The sequence below is a fragment of the Podarcis muralis genome, chromosome 1 (assembly GCF_964188315.1).
Source record: "Podarcis muralis chromosome 1, rPodMur119.hap1.1, whole genome shotgun sequence".
Taxonomy (NCBI): Eukaryota; Metazoa; Chordata; class Lepidosauria; order Squamata; family Lacertidae; genus Podarcis; species Podarcis muralis.
Genome location: NC_135655.1, coordinates 98,538,110 through 98,550,335, shown reverse-complemented (window position 1 = coordinate 98,550,335; position 12,226 = coordinate 98,538,110). Strand labels below are relative to the sequence as shown.

General features: G+C 39.4%; 1 protein-coding gene across 6 annotated transcripts in view; it reads left to right on the top strand.

Moving 5' to 3' along the window:
* LRP1B (LDL receptor related protein 1B) overlaps positions 1-12,226 on the top strand; it is a 754,317-nt gene that overhangs the window by 91,935 nt on the left and 650,156 nt on the right. The gene's annotated exons all lie outside the window — the stretch shown is intronic.

The window sequence follows — 12,226 nt, the reverse complement described above, 5'->3', positions numbered from 1 at the left end:
TGACTTGTAATATCTTTCCATCCTCTTCATGACAGCATGATCAGCCTTTAGAAACAATTTGGCTATATCTTTAATGCTAAGAAATAGCTCATCAGTCTAGAAACTGCCCAGCTACCAATTACACCACTTTAATAATCTAAAAATTGTATGATGTTATAATTGTACAACAATTGTATTGTAAGAATTTGTATTTATATTGATTGGGCTTTTATCCATTGGCTCTTATGGATCGTAATTCCCTGGCATCACATGAAGGGCTCCCTACAGTAGAAGAAGATAAATATCCTAAGCAAATGGCAAATTAACATTTATGTTGACCTTGGTTTAGAATTTTAGTGAATTTAAGTTTATGTTAGTCTGGATGAAGAATGCATATACATGATGATTAAAATACTGTTTGCAAGGACCTTCTGAAATTGCCTTCTGAAATTGTCATCTCTAACCCATTGCCAATAGCAGTTATTCTTTGGTCAGTTTTACTTCCTGCACATTTGGCAAAAAGTCCAGAGGATCACAACTGATGCTTGTGGTGTATTCCATGAAACAATATTAATTTTCAGTGTAACAGCTGTGCATTATAAAACTTCTTAGGACACTTCTACAAAAGAAGTGAACCTGTGTCTGGGTTGTACTATTTCGGAGTCTAAGGCTCACCTGATTGATTTCACAAATGAAAATGAGTTTATATCTTAATTCAGGCCTTTGGGCCTTCTTAAATAGGCTGTGGAAATTTTGGTTTGTAGACCTGTATGTGGCCGTGTCCATAGACATTGTTAGACTATAACTCCCAACAGCCTTGGCCTTTGGCTAAGCGGTCTGGGGATGGTGGGAGTTGTTGTCTAATATCATCTGGAGACCCAAGACAGGAGAACACTGGTCTATGGAATTGTTTTCTCACTGCTGTTTTAAGGCTGATAATGCTTTTAATGGATTTGTTTTGTTCTGATATTTATTTGACAGTGTCGCTTGTGAACTGCTCTGAGATATTTTAAATTATAGCAGTTTACAGCTAAAATAGATAAATATTCAGAAATTGCTGGAACCCTAATACTTCTGTCTGTATAGTTTATTATGGAAGAATTTGTGTGTGCACGCACAAGTGCTAAGGGGGAGCATTCAGTTATGTGGATACGCATCTGCAATCTAAAGTGGTACCGCCAAGACACAGATTTACCTCCTCAGTGGGAACTGGGTCAGAGTTCCCCTCTCTTGTCTTTGTCTTTTCTGTATGTGAAAACTACTAATGAACTCCTTTCTATAATAGGAAGTGGAAAGCCAATGATTCCTATAATTAACATTTCCCCAGTCTACTATCTCTTTGGTCTTGAATAGCGCAGTAGAAACCTAGTCTTTCACATTCCTGAAGGCTGCTTCAAGCATTAATCTCTTAATAAACCACCACATATACAGAATTCCCTCTGTACCTGCACTGGCATCTAGTTTTGAAAGACAGCACAAGAACCTGTAGCTGGAAAAACCTTTTCCAGCCTACAACATTACTTTTGTCTCATACTTCCTGTGGTGTTGCCTGTGTTGACCACTCATTGTCAAAACAGACTCTCTCTTTTCTTTGCCAGAGAGAACAAAGAAATAACTATACACAGTTTTCTCTATGGGAGTAGCTACTGTTGCCTTCTCCTGAGAGGCAAAGAACAGGGGGAAGCTAAGGATAGATATCCCAGTCAGTTTCTGGTCCATGAAAATTGGTCATGACCAAACACAGTGGTCAACACAGGCAGCACCACAGGAAGCAATGCTGTAGGTTGGGAAAGGTTTTTTCAGCTACAGGTTCTTGTGCTGTCTTTCAAAACTAGATGCAAGTGCAGGTCCACTTCAATCCATTTCTGCAATAATAGGTGATTCATGAAGAGCAACGCAATATACATAAAGGTAGTGTGTGTGTGTGTGTGTGTGTGTGTGGAGCTAAGAATTTTAGCACAAAATGAAGATGTGCAAAATCTGAATGATAATTACATGATCACCCATGTTTTGGTCCAGGAGGTGCAAATTAGGTAGTCCAGCAAATTAGGTAAAATGCAGATCAAACAACGTTCTCATTCATTGCTTAGGGAAATCAGAAAAATTGCAGCCTGTTGAGATGAACTTAAAGCCTATTATCTTTTTCTCATTTTTAATAGTAGTCCTCTTTGGATGGACATTTGCTCAGAAAATATTTTAGATAATATATAAATAAATAAATGGGAAAGAAATGGCCTTGTACTAATGTATTCTTTTAGTTGTTAAAAATGAAAGGACACTTATAACAAAATGAAAGACAGTTTAAGGGTGTCAAATAGGAGTTGGAAGTCTTGATCTGCTGAGCTCTTTTACATTCATGCCAAGAATTTGTTTGTAGAGTCCCTTGCCATTAGTCTTCCTCTCTCTCTCTCTCTCTCTCTCTCTCTCTCTCTCTCTCACACACACACACACGGAGGGAGAGAGAGAGAGAGAGAGAGAGAGAGAGAGACTAGGGTCCCAAAGTACCCTTGTATAAGCAGAATATCCCTTCGTTCATACAGCTGTGGTCCCAACGACCCCTACTTGTAATCCTCTTTGACCCAAAGGAGGTTGTAGTGTAGGTGACAGGGCAGAAAATCTGCATTGTGCAAGAGTTGTGCTTATATATCTTAGAATACAAGCCTGAAAAACTTCTTGAAAATTCCCAAAAGTTTCTTGAAATGGAAAGTGATGTGATGCTTGCTACCCATAAAGAGTTTCCTTACTGCCAATGTGTTCTATTCACATTACAAGCCCTACTTTCTATTTCTTCTGCTGTTGTTTTCCTGTTATTTCACCTCACATTCTCTGCCACCATTTGCTGCAGTGGTTTAATGGTCTTTTTTTAATTTTTTAAAAATTGATCTTTGGTTGTGTTTTGAGTAGAATGATCACTTTTCCCCAGGCTGGAGGCCAGAGGCAAACTCCATGCCCTCCTGTGTTCCTTCTGTGTTATTTTATTTTTTATAGCCTTGTACAGATTATAATATATTTAACAGACTATTGGAAGATCAGTAGTGGGTTGTTGTTTTTTAAAAAAAAGAAAAAGAAAAGACCATACATTTTTACACTTCTTAATGTGTTTCTTTCTCACAGTTAAACGCAAATGCAAGTTGTGACAGAACACCTCGAAAAAACCAGCGTTCCATGAAATGGAGTATTAACTCTTTTAAAAAAGAACTTGCTAACAAATTAAATTTTAAAATGCATCACAAATAACGTTGAAGTCTGTGATTTAAATGGAAAAGTGCCTGGAGGCTTATAACGATTTTACAGGGAGGGAAATCTGAAATTATTATTTTACAGCCGTAGGCAAAATAATTTAACATTGTTGGGTCACAAATTGTACAGAACAACATAATGTCCATGCTTGGGCAACTTGAAAATCTGCTTGCTGCTGAGAAAAACAAAACTCAACAATGGCTAATGACAGCTTCTTGGTAACATCTCTCCTTTTCCCCCCTAAGGTGAACTAAAATTCCATCAAATTATGATATTCTGAATAGTCTAATAACTGGGGGAAGTCAGTGATATTTTCTGAATATGTATACAGCACTGCGACTTTAGGTTTTCCTGGATATATTCATTTTACATATGTAATGCTCCTAAAAGGGTTAACGTGGATGCTGTTTTAATAAGTGCACCTTGTTATAAATCTCCAGAGAATGTCACGACCGACAGAGCTCCATTTATAAAGGAGTGTCAAAAACTGAGAAGTGTGAATTTGCACTTGCAGCATGTTGGGTAATGACGCTCTTCAAGACTCACAGTATTCTCATATGCAATATCTGGATGGATAGAGCTGTACTGGTAGATCTGCCAGACATCTGTCCCCATGGAGGAAAACAATGCAACCCCAAGGACAAAATGCCACTGACAGTATATCTCCCCATCTTTGAAGGAGATTTCATTCCTCAGGCTCCTGGGGATCTCTATGTGCTAAGCTCAGCTAGTTAGTCATTGCATGGTCAAAACTTTTGCTCTGTGGTGCAGTATAATTTGTGAAAATGGCACTGGCTTCTTAAAATCTGTGCCCCTGTTCCCCTGAGTGCACAATTTGTCAAGCAAGTACTGCTCTTTCAAAAACAGCAGGTCATAGTGGGAATGCTGTCAACTCATAGCAGCTGTCAGTTATTAAAAAGTCCCTGAACAAAGAAACAGCAGAAAAAAGAAAGTTTAAGACGGTGTAACTTTTCTCTCTCAAACTCAGAAGACTTGCTATATTTTTTAAACAAGTCTTCCTTCGCTTAACATTTCTATGAGACAGCGCCTTATTTTTAAGTAGACATCTGAAGCAATGTAAATCACTAATGTTTCTCTGAGGTTAATTAACTGCCATTAATTGTGAGATATTATATCAATGAATGACAACTTTGAATGTAATAAAGGAAGGAAGAAGCTAGCAAAAAAAAATTAGCTTTGAGTTACATGATATGTTATTTTCCCTCTCGTGCATTCAGTTGAAGATTTCCAGTGCAAACTTTCATTATCACTGCAAGTCAGGTATGACCAACAACAACAACAAAAGCCACTGTTATCAATAGTGACCTGAGGGGATGAAAAGTCAGAATTACAGCATCTTAATACCCTTGGTATAGTTAGGGCAACAATGTCCAATACAATCTTAATAAGTTTAAGCCACATAATTTCTTTCATCATATGTGTCCGTGTATTTGCACACAAGTGTGACCAAGAAAGAAAGTGAGGATGTCATAAAGAACAATTGGTTTACAACAAAACTAGATAAGAATTTCTATTTTTTTCTCCAAACACATTGATAGTATTAAGCTTTCCTGTTTGGTTGCAATTCTACAGAGATTACTACATTTGCTTAATCTCTAGCTCTTAAGGGGGGGTTGTTTATGTTCTCTCATAGCTGTCAACTTTTCCCTTTTCTTGCGAGGAATCCTATTCAGAATAAGGGAATTACCCTTAAAAAAAGAGAAACGTTGACAGCTATGTGTTCTCTAACTACTTTTGAATCCTGAATTGCTCAAACATCTCTGGATTCTAAAGGCCTGGGATCCAATATTTACAAGTTACTAGTAAGCCAGTCAATGGGCTCTTTCCAAGGTCTTAAGATATCCTTGGAACTTATATGCATATGTGGTAGGAATGAGAAATTTTATATAGTTTATGGATAAGTTTTTTTACCATTATCTCTCAAATCATAGATCAGTCACTACCACCACAACCAGTTTGGGCCTTGCTTTCAATAGGAAGCAATACAAATCCTGGAGTATCTCATAAAACACTGTTCTATCTATTACTAGCAACGGGAAGAATGTCAATAGCCAGTCAATGGAAATCTTGCTTACCTCCCTCAGTAGATTATTGGTTTGGTAGTTGGGGATATAGCTTTCTTTGAGTGTCTCACATATCAAAGAAAAGTAACTAGGGAAGAATCTAAATCAGATCATTTGTATGCTATTTGGTCTAAATTTTTGATATATGTCAATACAACAGAGATGGAACGCAGACCCCCAGTGGTCCAATTAAGTTTCTGGAGAGGATATATTTTAGAAGATTAGGATAAAGTAATTTCTTGATGCCTTGGACTGTGATTATAAAAGATGTATCACATGAATTAATGTAGGGTATTATTTTCCCTCTTTTCCCTTTCCCTTTTATCCATTCTAGTTTTTTGGTATCTGTATGTTTGCTGCTGCTTGTATTTTGTCTTTCTTAAATATATATATTGGTCTGCTTACATTAGCACAATATTCTTTCTTTCTGTACATAACACATACATTTCAAGCAGCTTCAGGATGCAATCCTATGCACATTTTCTTCTGCGAAAGTCCCACTGGGTATGACTGGGTATGACATTTCTCAGTACACATGCATAGGATTGAACTGAAAGAATCACCAATATGTTCCTGCTTTACTATGAAAATTGCAGGTATCTTAAATAGGATGATACGGTGCAGGAAATTCCTGTACTGACTCCAATTTTACAGCACAACCCTATACTCAGACCTAAGTCCCACTGTATTCAGTAAGTCTTACTCCCCAGCCAGGAAAATGGGTACAGGATTGTAGCCTCAGTGGTGCATCAATGTGTTCACCTTATGATTACCTGCGATTATGTTTCTGGCAAGCGGAGGACTTTTCCAAGTATAATGAAACTGGGAGAGAAAAGAAGTAGGATGCTTTAATGTCAAACTAGACCATATTAATTATGTCCCACTGCCCAAAAAAATGACAGGATTTGGGATAAGTCAGGAAAGAAGAAGGACAGGGTCGCATCAACTGTATATTTGTTCATGTGTATGTGCATATACACTCAGTTGACAACTTGAGAGAGCATACAATTGCTATGCCTCAGATCGACTACAACATTTTTTCTTTTCTTTTCTTGTTGTAAGTAATCCTTTTCACACAATCTCCACTAACAGAGGTCTAGTGAGCATGCAGAGGGCTGTGTTTGTATGTGAATATCCCTTGTGTGCCAACGTAATGCATTCAGAATTTTAAAGTTGCCTTCTTATTTTTATAGGTTAAAGGTGTGATGGGTACAAATAATGCTGTAAAACACATGCAGACACAATGCAGTGGATGAAGGGTGCTCTTAAACAATGTGATAACCAGTTCTATAGGAGCCCCGGAAATGTAAGCCAATAAAGCTTGTTCTTAGAAGAACTGTCACCTTATAAAAGGAGCTCTCTGGAGCCATCTCAAAGTCTTATTGCAAAAGTCATTATACCATTTATATATTCAAGGTGAAGTGAGTCAGCATTGCATCCATATGGCGGGGGAATTGTACAGTTCATTCTCTCTCTCTTCCCCAGTGCCAATAATTTGGTGGCCACAGTAAGGTACCAGATGTGTTGTAGCTTACTAGGCTGAGTAGAGGGCCAAAAGCTCTTGAATCCTAATCCCTGCTCTGCTGATGACTCACTATTAGATATAGGACAACTCAACCTAATGAAGCGTTTAGGGATTACAATGTAGATTCTTCAGAATAGTGTAACTTAATGAAACAATCTGTCCTCTACCTCAGTTTCCTCTTTTTTGTAAAACTAAATAGAAGGGCATATCTGATTCTTGAATGTGCCATTGTAAAATTTAGGGAAACTAAATAAGCTTTATTGTTTCAGAAAGAACAACACCGAATTAGGGTTATTTTGGCAGGTCTTTTGTCCTTCAATTCAGGCAGCAAAATGTATTGAGCTGGCCCTGTGCACATGTATCAAGTATTGCCTGTCTGGTTTCATCAAAAGACTTCAAAACTGCTCACTCAGTCTACAACCATATGGTACATTTAAATTCTACAGCCTACTAAGCAGATAACTTATATATATAAGCTTAGGCTGCCAAGCTGCCGTGTCATCAGACCAATGGCAACAATAAGAGCCAAGATGCCAAGAATTGCCGTGCTTTTTTAGGGCTGTGTCAGGTGACTCAAGAGGAAGAGGCAAATGGGCAAGGCTGATCTTGACCTTCTTGGCTCCTATTGTGAAGCTGCTCCTTTAGCGTGCTCTCTCTTGACTGAAATATCTAATCATAGAGTTTGGTGATGGATTTCAGGTGATGTGCATGCACTTGTGAATTGGGGCTCATTCCACAACATTTCCAATTAGAAAAAGCACCTAGCTATTGTGCTTTTTTGTCTGTAAAAAGGCGAGGTGTTTCATTAAAGCAGGTGTGGACAAGTACCCCCCATTTCTTGATGGTCACATTACCTCATGGATAATTTGCCAAGAGTCACATACTGTGAGTGGGCAGAGCAAGAGTGGAATGTGAGCAGGGCTGGGGCCAAAAGGGGTGGGCCAGAGCTAAAGGTGAGTGGGGCCACTCACATTTCTTTTTCTTTCTGCACCCTTTCCCCCACCCCTTCCACCCATCCTTGCCAGTCACGGGCAATCAAGTTGAGGATCTGATTAACCCCTGAGTTAATGGATGAGTGTAAGTAGTGATGAATGTGTAGTGTTTTAGCTCATGGGCACTTTTGTTCAATCAGATAGATAGCCACATCAAAAAAGGGGGTATGACAAAAGTGATTCTTGCTCTCATTGCCTAACCTTAGGGTGCAAACCTCTAACTATATATTGACCCACATCTTGAATAGCTTTTCCTTATCTCAGTATTTGCAGGATGACATCCTTGGGTGCAATCAGTGAACTATTGAGCATGGTTAATTGTTCTCTTGATTGGCCCAGTGCTAACATTTGTGTACGTTCATCAAGGGAAATTTCTGTGAACTCACACAGTAATGAACAGCGGATGCTTTAGCAATCTTCTGCTGGTCAATAAGGCTCATTGCTGAAGATTTAACTCCTGCCCATCCACTTTCCCTCTCTTCCATGTTTTCAGGATATCTATCCATCGCCCCTTCTTTCCATATTCAGAAAGGAGCTAGAACCACAAACGTCTATGAACAGCTTGGCTTTAAAATAATATGCTAATGCCGTTAGCCTGTTGGCTTTTTAGATACACACTCAATTTTGTCTGTCTTGTTGCCCCGTTACTTCTAGCACCTGTGAAATGAATGAGAGACATCACTCTGTGCGAGACTATTGGTCACACTTGTGTGTGCCTATAGAACGTTGGGGTTTTTGTAGTGCTTTTGAAAAAGAAAATACAAACAGCTGCTTGTTGGAAGCTATTATAAACAAGAGCATGCCCTCCTATGAAAAGAAATCGCTATGATTTTTTTTTTCAAGTTTGGACTTTAAAAGGTGTATAACCGAGAAAGATCCCAGTGAAACTTAGTGCTTTTGCTTGATATAGATAATAAGCTAGTGGTGGCTGTGCTTCAGGCGCTTCTCCTCAAGTATCTGGGAAAAAGGAGGGGAGGGAGATTCACAAAGACACCTCTAGCTGTCAGAATTTGTGCGAGTAACCTTGTTAAGGAAATAATTCAGATACACATTCTTAACACCCTCCGTTTATATTTAACTCCCCTTCCTTACTTTGAGCTTGTCTACACATTATTCAAGGTCACATATCACACACATCACTGTCTCCCTTGTTGCCAATCAAATAAGAACCATCTCACTCATTCCCACTGCCTAACATTCAACACAGTATCCAGGATCATGGGGGTCAAATACTGCAGCTGTAGTTTCTTGGGTTGAAATAATATAGTGGGTTCAAAAAAGCGGGGGGGGGGGGGGACAGAATGTGTAATCCCTGCCCTGCATCCTTTTATGTGGATTATATATTTTTCATAAAATGTGCCAGTTCCTTCCTGCTGGAAACAGAAGCGCTGAAGGAAGAAGGGGTAGAAATCCTCCATATCCATAAATTAAATCTTGCTCATTCTGCCGCTTGGTACAGCTGTAGCAATTCTTTGTGGCACATCATCGCAGCTGGAAATTGGAATGGATGTAACGCAGGTCCAGCTGCATTACTTGATGAAGGTGGCAGAGACATTTGTCAACTAAACAAATTAATGAAGGGCACAATCTTCGCACAAGATGTGTGGCCTGTAAAACATGCTACTAAATAAACAACAAGAGTTATATTTAACTGTTTTATTATCAGAACAGTAGTGAACATCACCTAGAACACAGCTGGCACTAAATAAGCATACCAGCATTCATTTTTAAAGCTTAAATAATGACATGGTGATAGCACAGAGGCAGCACTGATATTAGTGGCAATAACCAGTGTTGCACCCAGGCAATTTTAGACTTTGCCCTTAATTGTTTTATGGGAGTCCCCCCCTCCTTTAGATTTTAATGTGAATTTAATCACTTGCTGCAAAATGAAACAGCCCACTTGAAATTTGGGACCCAGAAGATCATTCTGCTGAGTGGGTGAATTGTGCCTCAAAGTCCAGCCCTGCACTATAGGAAAGAATGCTGTTATTTGGTTATGTTACTATTTCACAAGACAGCATGTCAATTCAGATATGCAGAAATAGCTTATGATGCAGAGTTTCCGGGACAGGCAATCCAATATTATGCAGGGTCAAAATCAGTAACACTGTACATAAGGGGAAATTACATTTAATAAATTCTGGTTATCACAGTTCAGAACTTTAAGGGTTGAATCCAATGAAGTAATTGCCTGAGTGAAACTCCCCCCCCCCTCTCTTCTAAGCTCCTTTGAACTCCACCAAATCTGCCATGGAGGGTTGGGGAGCAGATTTTGGGAGATTCAGCGGCATACTAGTTAAAGATCAAATTTAAGCGAATATTCTGCACTCCATAGAAAAGGGAAGTTAGAAGCAGAGGCCACAAGCACAAAGCCTTGAAAAAGTTAAATAGTTCTTAACAGTCCACACTTGACAGGCTGAAACAATAATTGTGTGTGTTTACCATAAATCAGATCCAGAAAAACCAGGAGGGAGGACAAGCTAGAATGCGGTGAATCAGAAGTTACATCATCTGATGAGTGAATTAAAGATGACAGTTTTAGACAGAATAGACTAATCAAGACTGAGTGAATGCTCCAGACAAATATTTATTTATTTTTATTAAGAGCCTTTCGAATCTGCCTTTCACCTCATTGGATCCCAGGGCGAGGTAGCAGATACAAGTTCCATAAAATTACGTTAAAACAGAAACAAAGCATTTTCAACCCACCCACCCCCAACTTAATAAGAGCAGCTAAAATTACATAGCAGGCCATCTGCCTGCAATACTGCAGCAAACACTGACAATGCTGTTGATTCCAATCAGTTTCCTTAATTTGAAGGTACAGTGGCTTAGGTGTGAAGAACGAACGTGAGCAGTGCTGAAGAAGCACCATTTTCAGTCCACAATTGATGACTCACTAAGAACAATTTGTTTAAGCGCATAAATTCAAAAAGCAAGCATCTCATCTGCAGAAGCCCAAACAGCAGGAGACTACCAAAGTTCCTTATTGCTGGGAAGGAATCACCCCACCCACTCTTCCTCATTGGCTCCCAGTACGTTTCCGAGCACGATTCAAAGTGTTGGTGCTGACCTTTAAAGCCCTAAACGGCCTCGGTCCTGTATACCTGAAGGAGCGTCTCCACCCCCATCATTCAGCCCGGACACTGAGATCCAGCGCCGAGGGCCTTCTGGCGGTTCCCTCATTGCGAGAAGTGAGGCTACAGGGAACCAGACAGAGGGCCTTCTCGGTAGTGGCGCCCGCCCTGTGGAACGCCCTCCCATTAGATGTCAAAGAGATAAATAATTACCTGATATTCAGAAGACATCTTAAGGCAGCCTTGTTCAGGGAAGTTTTTAATATGTAATGCTGTACTGTTTTTAACACTGATTGGGAGCCGCCCAGAGTGGCTGGGGAAACTCAGCCAGATGGGCGGGGTATAAATAATAAATTATTATTATTATTATTATTATCATTGTGCAACTACTCCTCTCTCACATATTATTTAATGCAGTCCCTTCAAGGACTCTTCTTTGCTTTCTCTGCCACTTAGTAACACAAAATGTGAAACTTCGCTTGAATGCACAAATCTGACAAAGATTATGGAGTAGGCAGAAATGCTGTTATCCTCTGAGCATTTAGGCGCACACATTTGAAAGTGGCCTTGTAGTTATAATGATCTGATAGACAGATATGCTCAGTATGGCTTAACACAATAAACCCTTTTAGGCTGACTTGGGAGGAAGTGGTCTTTACCTTTTCTCTGTTTTTTAAAGAAACCGAACTTTTCTAAGAGGAAAAGAATAAGAAATAACTCTCTTGCAAGGTACAATAAAATTTAAGAGTGATACCTCTGGAAAAGGTTTACTGTAGGCCTCTGTGGTCTGATGTTCTTCATTTGTCTTCAGAGAGGAAAATGTAAACCTGGTAACTTTGTGTAACAACTGTACCTTTACTTTTTAATATAGTGTGCCATCAATGTGCACTATGCTTTTACAACACTAAGCCGAAGAGCTCACGATCCATGACTGGAGCAGTAAAGAAATAGCAAAGTGGGGGGAATAAGGAGCACGGACACAATGCCATACAATAGGATATGAAATGAATGCATCAACTGGTGTTTTAACTAGAGCTGGAGAAGAATAGTTTAAGAAGGTTCAGGAAACATTTTTCATTTCAGAAGGATGAGGGGTGCCTAAAAGCTAAATATGCTGGGGTTGTCCTCGTTTCACTATCTGGCTGCATAGTCAGATTAAGATCAGAGAGTCAGTTCTGGAGAAGTTCTTGGATATGAACATGACAACTGGTTGGCTGTGTCCTGGAACTTGGAGCTTGCCAGAAGGAGCTATTACTTTAGGGAACTGCCTAGCTCAGATGGAGAATGCTTCGGGTTACAAATGCTTCGGGTTACATGCTCCGCTAA